Here is an 18,612-nt window from a genome sequence, read left to right as displayed (position 1 = left end):
CTCAAACATAGCAAGGATTGTGAGGATGGCACAGGACTGGGCAGTGTTTCATTCTGTTGTACATAGGATTCCTGTTAGTCAGAACCGACTACATGGCATCTAATAATAACAACTTAATACATTTGAGCCTAGTCATTAGCAATTTACTGATGAGTGTTAAAGACAAGCATCTTTCTAATTTTCTTCATAGTTGTATAATATTTTCTTTTTTAAAAAAAAAATTTTATTGTGCTTTCAATGAACTTTATAAGTCAAGTCAGTCTGTCACATACAAGCTTATATACACCTTACTCCACACTCCCACTTACTCTCCCCCTAATGAGTCAGCCCGCTCCCTCCTTCCAGTCTCTCCTTTCAAGACGGTTTTGCCAGTTTCTAACACTCTCTACCCTCCCATCTCCCCTCCAGACGGGAGATGCCAACACAGTCTCAAGTGTCCACCTGATACAAGTAGCTCACTCTTCATCAGCATCTCTCTCCAACCCATTGTCCAGTCCCTTCCACGTCTGATGAGTTGTCTTCGGGAATGGTTCCTGTCCTGGGCCAACAGAAGGTTTGGGGACCATGATCATAGGGATTCTTCTAGTCTCAGTCAGAGCATTAAGTCTGCTCTTTTTACGAGAATCTGGGGTCTGCATCTCACTGTTCTCTTGCTCCCTCAGGGGTTCTCTGTTGTGCTCCCTGTCAGGGCAGTCATCAGTTGTAGCTGGGCACCATCTAATTCTTCTGGTCTCAGGATGATGTAAGCCTCTAGTTCATGTGGTCCTTTTTGTCTCATGGGCTCATAATTATCTTGTGACCTTGGTGTTCTTCATTCTCCTTTGATCCAGGTGGGTTGAGACCAATTGATGCATCTTAGACGGCCGCTTGTTAGCATTTAAGACCCCAGACGCCACACTTCAAAGTGGGATGCAGAATGTTTTCATAATAGAATTATTTTGCCAATTGACTTAGAAGTCCCCTTATGCCATAGTCCCCAAACCACCGCCCTTGCTCCACTGACCTTCGAAGCATTCAGTTTATCCCGGAAACTTCTTTGCTTTTGGTCCACTCCAGTTGAGCTGACCTTCCCTGTATTGAGTATTGTCCTTCACTTCACCTAAAGTAGTTCTTATCTACTAACTAATCAGTAAAAAACCCTCTCCCACCCTCCCTCACTCCCTCCCCCTCCGTAACCACAAAGGTATGTGTTCTCCTCAGTTTATACTAATTCTCAAGATCTTATAATAGTGGTCTTATACAATATTTGTCCTCTTGCATCTGACTAATTTCACTCAGCATAATGCCTTCGAGGTTCCTCCATGTTATGAAATGTTTCACAGATTCGTCACTGTTCTTTATCGATGCGTAGTATTCCATTGTGCTAATATACCACAATTTATTTAACCATTCATCTATTGGTGGACACCTTGGTTGCTTCCAGCTGTTTGCTATTGTAAACAGTGCTGCAATAAAAAGGGTGTGCATATATCTGTTCGTGTAAAGGCTCTATTTCTCTAGGGTATATTCCGAGGAGTGGGATTTCTCGTTTGTATGGTAGTTCTATTTCTAACTTTTTAAGAAAATGCCAGATCGATTTCCAAAGTGGCTGTACCATTTTACATTCCCACCAGCAGTGTATAAGAGTTCAATCTTTCTGCAGCCTCTCCAACATTTATTATTTTGTGTTTTTTGGATTAATGGCAGCCTTGTTGGAATGAGATGGAATCTCAAAGTAGTTTTAATTTGCATTTCTCTAATGTCTAATGATCGAGAACGTTTTCTCATGTATCTGTTAGCTGCCTGAATATCTTCTTTAGTGAAGTGCATGTTCATATCCTTTGCCCACTTCTCGATTGGGTTGTTTGTCTTTTTGTGGTTGAGTTTTAACAGAATCATATAGATTTTAGAGATCAGGCTCTAGTTGGAGATGTCATAGCTGAAAATTTTTTCCCAATCTGTAGGTGGTCTTTTTACTCTTTTGGTGAATTCTTTAAATGAGCATAGGTATTTGATTCTTAGGAGCTCCCAGTTATCTGGTTTCTCTTTGTCATTTTTGGTATTGTTTTGTATTCTGTTTATGCCTTGTATTAGGGCTCCTAACGTTGTAACTATTTTTTCTTCCATGATCCTTATCGTTTTAGTCTTTATGTTTAGGTCTTTGATCCACCTGGAGTTAGTTTTTGTGCATGGTGTGAGGTATGAGTCCTGTTTCATTTTTTTGCAAATGGATATCCAGTTAGGCCAGCATCATTTGTTAAAAAGACTATCTTTTCCCCATTTAACTGACACTGGGCCTTTGTCAAATATCAGCTGCTCATATGTGGATGGATTTATATCTGGGTTCTCAATTCTATTCCATTGATCTATGTGCCTGTTGTAACAGTACCAGGCTGTTTTGACTACTGCAGCTATATAATATGTTCTAAAATCAGGTAGAGTGAGGCCTCCCACTTTCTTCTTTTTCAGTAATGCTTTACTTATCCGGGGCTACTTTCCCTTCTCTATGAAGTTGGTGTTTTGTTTCTCCAACACATTAAAAAATGTCACTGGAATTTGGATCGGAAGTGCATTGTATGTATAGATGGCTTTTGGTAGAATAGACATTTTTACTATGTTAAATCTTCCTATCCATGAGCAAGGTATATTTTTCCACTTATGTAGGTCCTTTTTAGTTTCTTGCACTAGTACTTTGTAGTTTTCTTTGTACAGGTCTTTTACATCTTTGGTAAGATTTATTCCTAAGTATTTTATCTTCCTGGGGGCTACTGTGAATGGTATTGATTTGGTGATTTCCTCTTCGATGTTCTTTTTGTTGCTGTAGAGGAATCCAAGTGATTTTTGTATGTTTATCTTATAACCTGAGACTCTGCCAAACTCTTCTATTAGTTTCAGACGTTTTCTGGAGGATTCCTTAAGGTTTTCTGTGTATAAGATCATGTCATCTGCAAACAGAGATAATTTTACTTCTTCCTTGCCAATCCGGATGCCCTTTATTTCTTGTCTAGCCTAATTGCTCTGGCTAGGACTTCTAGCACAATGTTGAATAAGAGTGGTGATAAAGGGCATCCTTGTCTGGTTCCCGTTCTCAAGGGAAATGCTTTCAGGCTCTCTCCATTTAGAGTGATGTTGGCTGTTGGCTTTGTATATGGCTTTGTATAGATGCCCTTTATTATGTTGAGGAATTTTCCTTCAATTCCTATTTTGCTGAGAGTTTTTATCATGAATGGGTGTTGGACTTTGTCAAATGCCTTTTCTGCATCAATTGATAAGATCATGTGGTTTTTGTCTTTTGTTTTATTTATATGGTGGATTACATTAATGGTTTTTCTAATATTAAAGCAGCCTTGCATACCTGGTATAAATCCCACTTGGTCGTGCTGCATTTTTTTTTTTTTTTGATATGTTGTTGAATTCTATTGGCTAGAATTTTGTTGAGGATTTTTGCATCTATGTTCATGAGAGATATAGGTCTGTAATTTTCTTTTTCTGTGGTGTTTTTACCTGGTTTTGGTATCAGCGATATGGTGGCTTCATAGAATGAGTTAGGTAGTGTTCCATCATTTTCCATGCTTTGAGATACCTTTAGTACTGGTGGTGTTAACTCTTCTCTGAAAGTTTGGTAAAACTCTGCAGTGAAGCCATCCAGGTCAGGGCCTTTTCTTTTTTTTTGCGAGTTTTTTGATTACCTTTTCAACCTCTTTTTTTGTTATGGATCTATTTAGTTGTTCTAGTTCTGATTGTGTTAGTTTAGGTAGGTAGCGTTTTTCTAGGAATTCATCCATTTCTTCTAGGTTTGCAAATTTGTTAGAGTACAATTTTTTGTAATAATCTGAAATGATTCTTTTAATTTCAGTTGGGTCTGTTGTGATATAGCCCATCTCGTTTCTTATTTAGGTTATTTGTTTCCTTTCCTGTCTTTCTTTAGTCAGTCTAGCCAATGGTTTATCAATTTTGTTAATTTTTTCAAAGAACCAGCTTTTGGCTTTGTTAATTCTTTCAATTGTTTTTCTGTTCTCTAATTCATTTAGTTCAGCTCTAATTTTTACTATTTGTTTTCTTCTGGTGCTTGATGGATTCTTTTGTTGCTAGCTTTCTCTTTGTTCAAGTTGTAGGGACAGTTCTCTGATTTTGGCTCTTTCTTCTTTATGTATGTGTGCATTTATCGATACAAATTGACCTCTGAGCACTGCTTTTGCTGTGTCCCAGAGGTTTTGATAGGAAGTGTTTTCATTCTCATTACATTCTAAGAATTTCTTTATTCCCTCCTTAATGTCTTCTATAACCCAGTCTTTTTTGAGCAGGGTATTGTTCAGTTTCCAAGTATTTGATTTCTTTTCCCTAATTTTTCTGTTATTGATTTCCACTTTTACCGCCTTATGGTCTGAGAAGATGCTTTGTAATATTTCAATGTTTTGGATTCTGCAAACGTTTGTTTTATGACCTAATATGTGGTCTATTCTAGAGAATGTTCCATGTGCGCTAGAAAAAAAGTATACTTTGCAGCAGTTGGGTGGAGTGTTCTTTATAAGTCTATGAGGTCAAGTTGGTTGATTGGAGCAATTAGGTCCTCCGCGTGTCTAATGAGCTTTTTACTGGAAGTCCTGTCCTTCTCCGAAAGTGGTGTGTTCAAGTCTCCTACTATAATTGTGGAGGTGTCTCACTTTTCAGTTCTGTTAAAAGTTCGTTTTATGTATCTTGCAGCCCTCTCATGGGGTGCATAAACATTTAATATGTTAATATCTTCCTGGTCAATTGTCTCTTTTATCATTATGTAAGAGTCCTTCTGTATCCTTTGTGGTGGATTTAACTTTAAAGTCTGTTTTGTCAGAAATTAATATTGCTACTCCTGCTCTTTCTTGCCTGTTGTTTCCTTGATATATATTTTTACATCCTTTGAGTTTTAATTTGTTTGTGTCTCTGACTCTAAGGTGTGTCTCTTTTAGGCAGAATATAGACGGATCGTGTTTCTTTATCCAGTCTGAGACTCTCTGTCTCTTTATTGGTGCATTTAGTCCATTTACATTCAGCGTAATTATAGATAAGTATGCGTTTAGTGCTGTCATTTTGATGCCTTTTTGTGTGTGTTTTTTACAAATTCATTTTTTCACCTACTTTTTTGTGCTGAGATGTTTTTCTTTGTAAATTGTGAGTTCCTCATTTTCATAGTAGTTGAATTGATGTTTTCTGAGTCGTTATGTTTTTCTTGGTTTTTATTTTGAGTTATAGAGTTGTTATACCTCTGTGGTTACCTTAATATTTACCCCTATTTTTCTAAGTAAAAACCTAACTTGTATTGTCCTAATTTGCCTTGTTTCCCTCTCCATATGGCAGTTCTATGCTGCCTGTATTTAGTCCCTCTTTTTGATTATAGTGATCTTTTAGTTATTGACTTCAATGATTTCCTGTTTTGAGTGTTTCTTTTTAAAATTAATCTTAATTTGTTTTTGTGATTTCACTATTTGAGTTGATATCAGGATGTTCTGTTCTGTGACCTTGTGTTGTGCTGGTATCTGATATTATTGATTTTCTGACCAATTTCCTTTAGCATTTCTTGAAGCTTTGGTTTGGTTTTTGCAAATTCTCCAAGTTTGTGTTTATCTGTAAATGTTTTAATTTCACCTTCATATTTGAGAGAGAGTTTTGCTGGATATATGATCCTTGGCTGGTAGTTTTTCTCCTTCAGTGCTCCATATATGTCATCCCATTGCCTTCTTGACTGCATGGTTTCTGCTGAGTAGTCTGAACTTATTCTTATTGATTCTCCTTTGTTGGAGACCTTTCTTTTATCCCTGGCTACTTTTAAAATTTCCTCTTTATCTTTGGTTTTGGCAAGTTTGATGATACTATGTCCTGGCGATTTTCTTTTTGGATCAATCTTACATGGGGTTCGATGAGCATCTTGGATAGATAACCTTTCGTCTTTCATAATCTCGGAGAAGTTTTCTGCCAACAGATATTCAACTATTCTGTCTGTATTTCCTGTTATCCCTCCCTGTTCTGGAACTCCAATGACACACAAGTTATTCTTCTTGGTAGAGTCCCACATGATTCTTAGGGTTTCTTCATTTTTTTAAATTCTTTTATCTGATTTTTTTCAGCTATATTTGTGTCAAATCCCTTGTCCTCCACGTCCCCCACTCTGCATTCCAATTGCTCGATTATGCTCCTCTAACTTCCTATTGCGTTGTCTAATTCTGTTATTTTACTGTTAAACTTTTGGATTTCTGAATGCTGCCTCTCTATGGATTCTTGCAGCTTATTAATTTTTCCACTATGTTCTTGAATAATCTTTTTGATTTCTTCAACTGCTTTATCAGTGTGTTCCTTGGCTTTTGCTGTAGATTGTCTTATTTCATTTCTGAGGTCATCCCTGATGTCTTGAAGCATTCTGTAAATTAGTTTTTTATATTCTGCATCTGGCAATTCCAGGATTGTATCTTCATTTGGGAAAGATTTTGATTCTTTAATATGGGGAGTTGTAGAAGCTTCTTTATATGGTTTGATGTCGACTGCTCTCTCTGAGCCATCTATAAGATATTGTAACGATTTATTTTATACTTGCTCACTGAGTCTTATCTTGCTTTGTTTTCTTTCAATATACGTAGACCGGCTACTAGATTTCACTGTCTTGATTGTAGTAGCCTTTGAATCACTTATGTCCTATTACCAGCTGGTTTGGGCTGTTACCAGATATATAAGCCTAAGAGTCCTTTCACTATTCTTGAGTAGAATCTGATTTTGGGTCATCAAGTTTGTGGTGCAGACTGTCACCTATCCACCTAGAGGAGTAGTGGTGATAGTTGTGTGCACCAGATTCTAGTAACAGCAGGGGAGTCACACTCCAGGGGGTTAGTATGCTGACAGGGTTCCCCCAAGTGCCAGTGAGGTAGGTGTGTCTCCATTCCTAAAGCTCTTTGGTGGGTGGGTTCTGCAGCTGTACCTTAGGCACCCAGTGCATGTACCTCTACAGATTGGTAGGTGTCACCATCCGCAGACCCCTAAGGCAGGAGGCTAGGTGGTCTGGGGGGAGCTTCAGCCTTCAGTTCCCCATTGTGGATGGGTGAGGGCTCTGTTTAATATGCAGAGATATCAGACCTGGGAAACATGTCTTTCCAGTAATCCGCTAAAACAATTACAGTCAGATCCCTATCAGAATTGCCTTTGCATTATAATAGCCACCTTGTTCCCTGTAGAGATGAAAGCCCAAGATTGTGGATCTCATATGCTTGGCTGGAGCTGGTTCTGCATTTTTAGTCCAATTTCGGGAAGTCAGGGAAGGATTTATGGTCCCTGGGTTTTTTGTGCTGCTCCTCTCTGGCCAGGAGAATGGGTTAGGAAAAGACCAAACAAACAAATAAACAAAAAAAACCACAGAGCACTTTACTCTCTGGCTCAGGAAATTCCAATGTTAATGAAGCTGCCTGGGAAGGGGAGGGGAGGGATCAGATAGATAGGAGAGAGTAGCACCCCTGGATATAGACAAAGTTACTTATCTTGCTTGGAGATGACTGTTTTATCTGAGATTCCCGAGGGGTGTGTAGCCTGTGTGCATTGGCTGGGTTGAGATTGCCCCGAGGTTCGGGTCCACGTCCTGCGCTAGTGCTGACTCATAAGCCATGGTCAGTTCCTTTGCTTCCAGTCCAAAGCACGGCCCCAAGTTTCCCTGGCTGGGACGCCACACTCCAGGCTACAAAACCAGTCGCTACCTCCCGGTGACTTCTCCTCTTGTCAGCTGCGTCGTTGCGCTGCCTACGTGCACTGGCTGGGCTTCCCCCAAGGTCACTTCTGGGGCCTAGGGCTGCGTCCTGTGTTTGCGCCGTCTCTGGAAGCGGTACTCAGCTCCCCTGTTCCCAGTTCAAAGTCTGGCGCCAAGGTTTTCTGACTGGGACGCTGGCTCCAGGCTCTGAAAACAGTCATTGCTTCCCCGTGGTTGCTCATTCTCAGTCTCTGTCACCTAGGTCAACTCTTTAGATCTGTGTTTGATGGTCAGGGTTCATAGATTGAAATGTATGTGATCGATTCACTTGTTTTTCTGAATCTTTGTTGCAAGAGGGATCCAAGGTAGCTTCTACCTAGTCAGCCATCTTGGCCCCGCCTCCTGTATAATGTTTTCAAATGGGTTTCCTATACATATTATTTTATAACCTGCTGTTTTTAGTCAAACTTACATCATGAACATCTTTCTATAATATCAATAGGTTCTTGTTTTTACATATGAGAATGAGTGTCTTCCCTAGTTAGAAGCAGTATGAATAATTTAATTCCCTATTGTGGGCATTAAGATTATTTTTAATTCTTCTTTCTATAAACAATGGTGTACTAGGTGCTCCTGTAAATAAATGTTTTTGGTTATCTGTTATTACTTTATGGAAATTTTATTGAAGTGGAATTTTATCATAAATAAGGAAAATTTTAAGTTTTTGATATACATTTTAAATGTGCCTTCTGGTGTAGTTGTATCAATTTTTACTTCATTATCAGTATATAGGAGTATCTATTTCCTCATAGCCTCATCCATGATAAACAATAAATTTTATAAAAACTTCAATATTTATTTACTACAAAGTAGCACACATGTAGTCCTATTTACATTTATTTGATTATTAATAAGAGTTTTATGTTTGATTTGATTATCACTTATTTGGATATATTTTCATTCATGTTTAACTCCACCGTTATACTATAAACCTCATGAAGTGAGGGTCTGAGTTTTACCTCAGATCTTGACATTGTATGTGCCATATAACAAATCTTCACTAGGAATATTCATTGAATAGATAAACAAATTCAGCTGTTAGTGAAGATTTCTTCATTTACCAGAACTTAAAAACAACTCAAATCTGTTTTTGTCAATGTTTATTTATGATATATTCGTTTTGTCATTTCTGTTTTTGGTCTTTTAGGCGACAAAAGACAAAGTCAATGTATGAAGCAAATTATTCTGAAGTGTCTGAATTTGATTTTCTGGGACTTTCTAACCCTAGATCAATGCAGCATTTCCTCCTTACCTTCTCTACAGTGTTTTATGTAACAATTGTTCCAGGAAAACTCCTGGTTGTGATTATAGAGACTTTTGACTCTGATTTGGATTTCTCTATGTACTTCCTGTTAGCCAGCCTCTCATTTATTGATTTGTGTCCTTGTACTTTAATAGTCCAGTTCCTAAGATGATCTCTGACCTGTGCTCTGGGCAAAATTTGAACTGCTAACTCTTTCGCCTTTTGGTTATCAGCCAAGGTCTTTAACCACTATGCCCCAGGGTTGTAATAGTCCATAAGAAAAAGATGCAGGCATGCCCAATGTTCTCTAGAAACACAGCTATTATTTGTCTCAATCTATTTTTTTTTTTAATAAAAATTTTCTTCTAAAATGTTATGAGCATATGTTTGGAAACACTTCCTTGATAACACCCTTTGGCCTCTAGCTACTACAGTATTCATATTTCTTAAGAGAAAATGAAGGAAAATTACTGGGTATAAGCTTATAAGTGTTACTAGGTGTTTGAGAATAAACATAGCATTTTGAATTTGATATCAAGGAGTCATGCAATGTTTACTTTATTCTAATATCCATGGACCACAGATCTAAACTTATATAAAAAAAAAAATTTTTTTTTTTAAACTTATATATCAGGACATAAATTTTGTGACTTTCTTAACGTAATTTTGCCACCTTCAATACTCTCCCACTTGACCATGGGCTGTGACCTGAATGACTGGAATATATACTTTTCTTCATTTATTCTTTGGTCATAGGAATTAGCACAACAGTAATCCTTCTTTACTTGATTCTCAAAAGATATGTGGATATATGAATGAAAGTAGATTGCAGCTCTGTGGAACTTTTCTGAGGTGAAATTTCTTTTTGTTTTTTTTTTTGTTTGTTTTTCCTTCAGAATGAAATAAATACGTGTTTCATGTTGCTGGATGACAGTCACAGTATGTATCCTTCCACTCATAAAAACTAGCCTCTTACCTCTGTAAATGCGATAATCCATTCATATATAAGGAGCCAAAAATGTGACTGTATTTGTGTTTACTTGTGGGTTTAGATGAGTTTACACAATTTTATGCACATATAGCTATCCAGAGCAATTAGCTGAAAGATTCCTAATCCAAAATTAAAAGCATACAAACTTATGTTTGATTTCTCTTTATTTAAGAAAATTTGTACTTGGATATCTGGGTTTCTAGCTATAGTTAATAAGCCAGTTTTCCTGTTTAATAACATATTAGAATTTAAAAAAAAAAATTTATTTTCCCCAAACTGAATTCAATTTCCATTAAGAATATTATTATTTCAATAAAATCTGCAAAATAATAATTGGACACGGTAATTTCAATATATACTATGAATATTTACAAAAATCTCTACACAAAAAAAGTTGAACTTATTCTGAGATGTAATTTACAAGAGCTTTGAATGAAAACCTTCATCACTGTGACTGTTACCTAGAAGTTCCATCAGTAGGTGACATGCTGGGTCCTGAGTCTGGTCATAGCTGCTTTCATTTCCTGATTTCTCAGAGTATAAATAATGGGGTTCAGTAAGGGTGTGATGACTGAATAAAATACAGAAAGAAATTTATCCACTGATAAGCTACTAAATGGCCAAGCATAAATGAAGATACATGGCCCAAAGAACAGAGTGACCACAGTGATATGAGCAGACAGTGTGGACAGAGCCTTGGAGAGTCCACCAGAGGACCGACGTCAGACGGTCACTAGAATGACAGTGTAGGAAATAAGCAAGAGTAGGAAACAGATCAAAGACAACAATCCACTGTCAGCAATTACCAGCAACTCTAGAATATACGTGTCAGTGCAAGCAAGTTTTAGAACTAGGGGAAGGTCACAAAAAATATTGTCCACCACATTGGGGCCACAGAAAGGCAAGGTGATAGTAAAAACCATCTGGCTCATAGTGTGCACAAAACCAACACCCCAGGACACCAGCACAGAAACCACTAGTACCCGGCAGTTCATGATGGTTGTGTAGTGAAGAGGTTTGCATATTGCAATGTACCGATCAACAGCCATAACTACAAGGAGAGTCATCTCACTGCCTCCCAAAAAATGGAGGAAGAAAATCTGAGCCATGCAACCCCACAAGGAAATCGTTTTCTTCTCTCTGAGGAAATCTGTGACCATCTTAGGGGTTGTGATTGTGGACATAGTCATATCAAGAAAGGAGAGATTTCCAAGGAGGAAGTACATAGGTGTGGAGCGCAGGTGAAAGTCAAAAGTTACAGTGACCACAATGAGAAGGTTTCCTGCCATGATTGCTGCATAGCTCAACAAAAATATAAGAAAAAAGAAAATTTCAAGTTCCCAAGTGCTGGTAAGTCCTAGCAAAACAAACTCAGATATCATTGAGCTATTGTTTATATCCATCCAGTCTATGTAGGAGTTTTCAGAACATCTTTAATATAGAGAAAATCAAAAAGTCACCATTTCATCTGTTACAGTTTTGAAGGTGTGGACATACAGAAAGTGAATATTCGATTCCTATGGAAAGAGAGAAGGTGGACTTTTCCAAAAAATACATTTTAATTGATTAATGCAAGCAATAGTCACATCACTACATTTTTTTCTTAAAGCCAGGGAGATGGAAATGATGAAAATTTATCGTAAAATTCTGTAAATGTAGTTTGAGGCAATAGATTATGACTTCATGTGAATTCATTGTTTTTATCATGAATTTAAAAAAAAAAAAAAAAAACCTGTTGCCATGGAGTCAATTCTGACTCATAGCAACCCTATAGGACAGAGTAGAACTGCCCCAAAGGATTTCCCAGGAACTGCTGGTAGATTTGAACCACCGACATCTTGTTCAGCCATCGAGATGTTTACCACTGAGCCACCAAGGCTCCAATCATGAATTTATGACCCCTGAATTCAATGGATCAATGAATTAAATGAGTCAAATGACTACTAGTTAAGTGAATTGGTTCAAGTGCATAAGAGCATAGTCATTTAACTTTTTGGAACCTAGTATTCAATCATTTACTCCTCTCCATCACTCCAATTCAAAATATTCAAATATGTACATGTGAGTTAAATTGTATACCTCTGCAAGCTTTTTATGGTATGTTCTTCTAGCAGACATCCTATATCTTAACCCTCCCTTTCATTCCAAAAAGATATGCTAATGATTTCATTTACTCCTGAAACATTAATCTGGTTACAGTCCATAATATTTTCTTAACACCAGTAAAATTATAATCCTAAGATAAAATAAACTTTGTACGGTATTTCTGGACAGGAACATTAATGTTTCTAAGTGTTCAGGTTGTTTGTGAAATATGCTCTGCGGCTCACAAGTTGTTTCTTAAGCAAATTCCAGACTTTCATAGTTCAGTCCCTTGCCTATTTTTCTGAATTTAGTGTTATTGATCTCCTCTCTGGAGTTCTTTATTTATTATCCTTTTATGCTCTGTGTATTTATAGAATCTGACCAACCATTAAAACTTCATACCCAAAAAGCAGTGTTTGTGTTTCCTTGGTTTCTAAATGCTTACCTTCTTTCACCGAAAGCTTTCCTCTGACCTTTCACAGTGTGTGCAGGCTAACTCTTGATTGTTCTCTTGGTTCTTGACATTTAAACTCGATTGAACTGCCAGTGTTGGCTTACTTCTATCTCACTTTTTAAGTCTTTATTTGGATCTTCTGGTCTGTTTTGCAGTCTATTGGTCCCAACTTAAGTTTTTTGAGTCTAGCTTTCTTGTTGTGCTTTTCTTCATCTTTTTTGTTGTTATTGATTCAAAGCACACACACACACATATATATACCATGTTTTATTTCTGGAGCACCAAAACAGAGTGTGGAAAAATCTGGTCTGAATTTCAATTTTTTGGCTTAATATTTTATCAAATTTTCAGTAGACATTGTTTAGCTCAAATATGGGAAATTCTTTTTAAAAAAATGAAGTAAGGGTTAAGATTTAAATTCTAATCCTGACCTCAACACTTACTAGGGAAATATGGTCAACTCTGTCACAGTGATTAAGTGTTGGGAGGCTAACCAACAGGCCAGCAGTTTGAATCCACCAGCTGTTCCTTGGAAATTCTATAAAACCAAAAAACCCATCGCCATCGAGTCGATTCTGACTCATAGCGACCCTATAGGACAGAGTAGAACTGCCCCATGGGGTTTCCAAGGAGTGGCTGGTGTATTTGAACTGCCAAACTTTTGGTTACCAGCCAAGTGCTTAACCACTGCACCACCACAGTGAACTAAAAAGAAACGAAGACTAATGAAATAAACAGGATCAAGTAGGGTTTGGTTTGTCCAGCAGAACTATGTCTGAGAATGGGAAGAATGCCTTGTGGTTGAGGATCCTACCTCTTTTAATGCCACACACATGACTAAAAGATGAAAAAATTACTTCACCGTAGTGCTTTGCTTTTTGGGCAAAATGGAAGCTATGTATAGGGTATTCAATACTGTATATCTGTATTCAATGACAGAGTCATTTCCATACATTTCCACAAGAGTGCTTAAATAGCACAGTCAGTATATGTGGAAATGTGTAGTTGACTTTTTTTTTTTGAAACTTTGGATAAGAATAAAGACCATACTCTTTCTAGTCATCATGAGTGTTTGTCATGTTCTCTTCATGAAAGTGTGAATCCGTATGCGGACTAGAAAAGCCACAGGTAATGTTCGCCTATCACCAAAGAAAATGTGTGGAAAGTGAAAAATCAGATTACTTATAACTATTTTACTAATTAAAATAATATACTTGTACATTTACTAGCCAAAACCTAAATATTATTTTTAAGTGCACAAAGGGATTTTTCTCAAACATTGAAAACGTTAAAACATATTAGAAGAATCGATTTAGATGTAACTGGAAAAGTACCACCTACGTGGAAAACATGTACGTGGCTTTAGAAAAATAGGGACTAGACCTTGGGTTGCAAAATTATAAAAGATGAATATATTAGCAGTATAATTAGACAGCTATTCAGGACTGGGCTGTTCTGTTGTACAGAGGGTTGCTGTGAATTAGAACTAATCTGACAGTGCCTAACAACAACAACATTGTCTAAAAAATCATGTATCAAGAAAATAAGTATAGACTCCAGGAGAAAATTAAAAAAAAAAAATTTTTGATTCAATCGTAACACATTTATCTCACTTGACATTTCTTAAATGTTTTCTAAAATAAATATTCGGTGTAGGAACATAAAAATAAAAAAAAGTAAACGGAATATTAAAATAAGTCAATATTTCCCATTTTGTGATCTGAAATTTTAATATATTAAATTTCAGACTTATCACACACACTAAACTTAGCCAAAGAAGAACCTGATTTTTTCATTAATACATATTTTCTAAGCTATTTTGTATATTTTTGCAGTCTTTATTAAATGAATCCCTGTTTATATTACCAAAGCTCAAGTTCAAACTATAAAACCAACCCCTCTGAGCCGGATGTGATGCTGTTTCTTTGTCTGTTACAGAGTGGCTCCTTGTTGGAAATGGATGCAGTTGTCCAGATGCTAGTTGGCCAAGATGACTTTTACACTGTTGCCCTCATGGTCAGAATACTGTGTTTTTTATTCAGCTACAGGTTTTTCGTAAAAAGTCTCATCTTAGAGTACACGACTGCAATATTCTGTTAGCGCTGCTGTTTAACCTACCAGTTCTAGCTGAGGAGTGGTCTCTGCAATGAGCTGCAGACACAGTGAGAGTTTGGTTATATATGGGTTATCTTTTTTACCTCCAGGAACATACATGACAATCATTTTTAGCTTAAAAAACAAAGAAAGACTGGAAGCATATACAGAAGATGCGGACTGGTGATCAACCACCAGAGGGAGTTATTAAAATGAGCCCATTGGTTTTCCCTTGGGGTTAGAGCAAGGATTTATTCTCTCATTATTTAAATGGATTGTGAATTCACCAAATTTATCAGTCATGTGAACTTTCTCTAGAAATTTTCTCTAGAAAGCACTAAGTCTGGTTGGTTGTTGGGGAACAAGCACATTTATAGAAAATGAACCTATCATAGGTAACAGAATTAGGAAAATTATAATCCTATTAACTTGATTTCCTACATGTGAATATTTACAATTACTTTGGTAATTGGGTGCTTTTATTCAGGTGTAGAAGCCCTGATGGTGTAGTGGCTAAGCATGTGGCTGCTAACCAAAAAGTCTGCAGTTTGAATCCACCAGCCACTCCTTGAAAACACTGTGGAGCAGATCTACTGTGTCCTGGAGGGTTCCTGTGAGTCCGAATTGACTCAGTGGCAAGGGGTTTGGTTTTTTATTCATGTATAATTAAAATAAACATTGTAGATACCAAGCAAGTCTTATAAATTCATAGAATTATTCTTTGACATAGAGAAAAATGTCGTTTTACTGTGTTGGGGGAGAGGGAGATCATCCTTTCACCATCCTTAATGCTCTTTATTGAATAATAAGATTCTTAGAATTTAACGATCATTCTGAAGATTTAGAATTTCACTAAGTCCTGTGTTATTACATAAAACTTCATAAATAGTAAAATATAAAAGGAACATCATGTAGGTAACTTCAGCATTAGCTTTTATGGCAAAGCAATATAATTAGCAAGTAATATACTAACAATTCAACTTGATGGCAACTAACAATAACAACAACAATACAAAGAGCTAACGGAGCAACAGCTGGGGCAGTGATGATTCCATGGAAGAATTCTCCTCTTCTATGTGGCGGATGTGGGTTTTATTCCTGGTCAATGCACCACACTCACAGCCACCACCCACTTATCAAAGGAGGCTTGGACATTGCTATGATGCTGAACAAGTTCAGCAAAATTTCAAGACTAAGAAGGATTATGAAGAAAGGCCTGGCAATCTCCTTCCAAAACTCAGCCAATGAAAACCCTACTGATCACAAAGGTTCTATCCCATAATGTGTGGTTTCCCTATGAGTTGGGCTGACGAGATGGCAGCTAACAACAACAATGACAACAGCAATGACAACTGAGTAACAATAAATGATGACTTCATTGGCTAGGAAAATTTTTCAGGTTGATTCTTATAAGTAATCTTTCCACCTACTTCTCCAACAGCTATAACCGTCTGAAAAGGATTACAGAGAAGTGCAGGTGGTAAATACATGATAAATGTAGTGCCATGTTCATGTCCTAAGCCCATAGGAGACATTGCTGGTAGGTCACTTTTTCTAAGTTTCAGATTGTCTTCTTAATTCAGTACTCCATATTGCTACTAAGAATCAATCACAGTGCCACGAAAAATAAAACCTTTTTAAATATTTTTCTGGTGAAGAGACACATACCAGGGTTTAGTGTTTTATTGCTGTTAGAGTAGGTGTTTGTAAGAAAAGCAAAGATTCTTCAATACAGATTTTAGAAAGAAATATATGTACAGTATTACCCATTGCTGTCAAAGCTATTCTGAGTCATAGCGCACCCACAGGACAGAGTAGAACTGCCCCATAGGTTTTCAAGGCTGTAAGTCTTTACAGATCCTGACTGCCGCCGCATTCTCCCTCAAAGTGCCTGGTGGGTTCGAACCAGCGGCCTGTTAGGAGCCCAGGGCTTAGATATACTATAATGTCATTAATACTTCCCTGTTGATTGACATGTCAATAATGTACTATATGTATGCACATGTGTGTGCTTGTATGTATGTGTATGTATATCTGTGTGTGTGTTTGTATATATATATTTATATAAATATAAATAAAAACTATATATAAAAAATGTGTTGTGCTTGTATTTCTAGAAGCACATTTCTTTGCACATATTGGATTTTAAAAAATATTGTCAATTTGTAATACCTTCAAAATTGTATAAAAGTAATTGTTATTTTGAAACCTTGATAACTCTGGGAATTCTCTCTTTCTGGTTCTCTGTCTTATTCTCTAATTTTCCTTTTGCTTATTGATTGGGAAAAAAGATGAAAATCTGAATGACTGGTGAGTTGAACATACTTAAATATTTTTATTGGCCATTTTTATGTGTTGTTCCCCATGTGAGTTACGTGTGCACGTCTTCTTGGTTTTTCACCAGATCTCCTCCTTGTGAAGGTGATATATTGGCTTTTATATCAGCGATAATATGCTGATTGTTTGTTGACAAAATGTTTTCCTCTCTTGTTGAACTGTATCACATGAAGTCAGTTTGTTTATTAATAAACTAATTTTCAACATTTGGAGAAAAAAGATAAAATAAAATTATACATTTTTCTGCCATTCAGAAAAAACTATCAGTACTCTTTTTTTTTAAAATATTTCATTCATTTTCACAGTTGGGAGGCCACTGAATGTACATTATTGTGTTTTATCCTATGCATCTTTTAAAATTCATACCTTTCATGGCCAAATCCTTTTAGAAGAGAGATTTGGCTACATGTTCCTTGTAATATCACATGCACTGCCACTCACCTAAGTGATTATCCCATTCTCACTTGCTTAGTGCTTCTCTATTTTCCAGTTACTAGCTGTAAAATTCCCCGTCCAGGGCCATTGTGGTGGGGCCTTCTAGCAGCACCCCTACAAGACTTCCTATTTGCCACAATTCCTACAATGCCAAGCCATGGTGTTTTCAATCCCCTCATATGCATGAAAAAGCTGGAAAATGAATAAAGAAGATCAACGTGTAACTGATGCCTTTGAATTATGGTGTTAGCAAAATATATTGAATATATCATGGACTGCCAGAAGTATGAACAAATCTGTCTTGGAAGAAGTACAACCAGAATACTCCTTAAGCAAGGATGGAGAGACTTCGTCTCACATACTTTGGACAAGTTATGAGGAGGGATCAGTCTCTGGAGAAGGACATCTTACTTGGTAAAGTAGAGGGTCAGCAAAAAAGAGGAAGACCCTTGAAAAGATGGATTGACAGAGTGGGTGCAACAATGATCTCAAGCATAACAACGATTGTGAAGATGGTGCAGGACTGGGAAGTGTTTTGTTCTGTTGTACGTAGGGTCTCTATGAGCCAAAACTGACTGGACTGCATCTAAAACAACAACCTGCTCCATGTCCATAACTTTCAGGGCCCCATTTTGGCCTGGCCTGCCTGCTGTCAAGTCTATTCTTGACTGTATTGTGTCCGTGATTCTCCCTCCTGCTTCTGCTGCTCTGTTGCTGAAACTGTGCAGGGTCAGGTCCAAGCTGGAGTCTGGGCATGGTGCAGAGTGGCACAGGGTGGGGTTAAAACATGAGAAGGGCCGGTTGTCAGTGGTGTAGGGGCTAGATGAGAGCTTATTGGTGCAGTGCAAGTGGGGAACCAATGGTATTCAATTCAGGTGTGGAACAAGAATCAATTATGTTTGGTTGTTAAAAGGGAAAGCAGTTTGGGAAACTGTGTAACAAAAATACAACTTAATATGTAAGACTGAACATTGTAAAACTGATGATATTTGACCATCTTTTGATCAAATGTAAAGGCGATTTCATATGGTTCCAACTAATACATCACTATTTGTCTGTCAGTTTGTCGTACTGTAGTGGCTTGTGCGTTGTAGTGATGCTAGGAGTTGTGCCAGCAGTATTTCGTACACCAGCAGGGTCACCCATTGTAGACAGGTTTTCAGCAAGAAGGACCTAGTGATCTACTTCTGAAATAATTGGCCAGTGAAAACCTCCTGAACAGCAGCAGAACATTG

General features: G+C 37.2%; 1 pseudogene; it reads right to left on the bottom strand.

Moving 5' to 3' along the window:
- Window positions 1-10,445: 10,445 nt before the first annotated feature.
- Window positions 10,446-11,378, bottom strand: LOC135232524 (olfactory receptor 4K13-like; annotated as a pseudogene).
- Window positions 11,379-18,612: the final 7,234 nt, after the last annotated feature.

Source organism: Loxodonta africana, chromosome 10 (assembly GCF_030014295.1).
Source record: "Loxodonta africana isolate mLoxAfr1 chromosome 10, mLoxAfr1.hap2, whole genome shotgun sequence".
Classification (NCBI taxonomy): domain Eukaryota; kingdom Metazoa; phylum Chordata; class Mammalia; order Proboscidea; family Elephantidae; genus Loxodonta; species Loxodonta africana.
The sequence above is the reverse complement of the archived record's forward strand: the minus strand, read 5'-3'. Positions and strand labels throughout refer to the sequence as shown.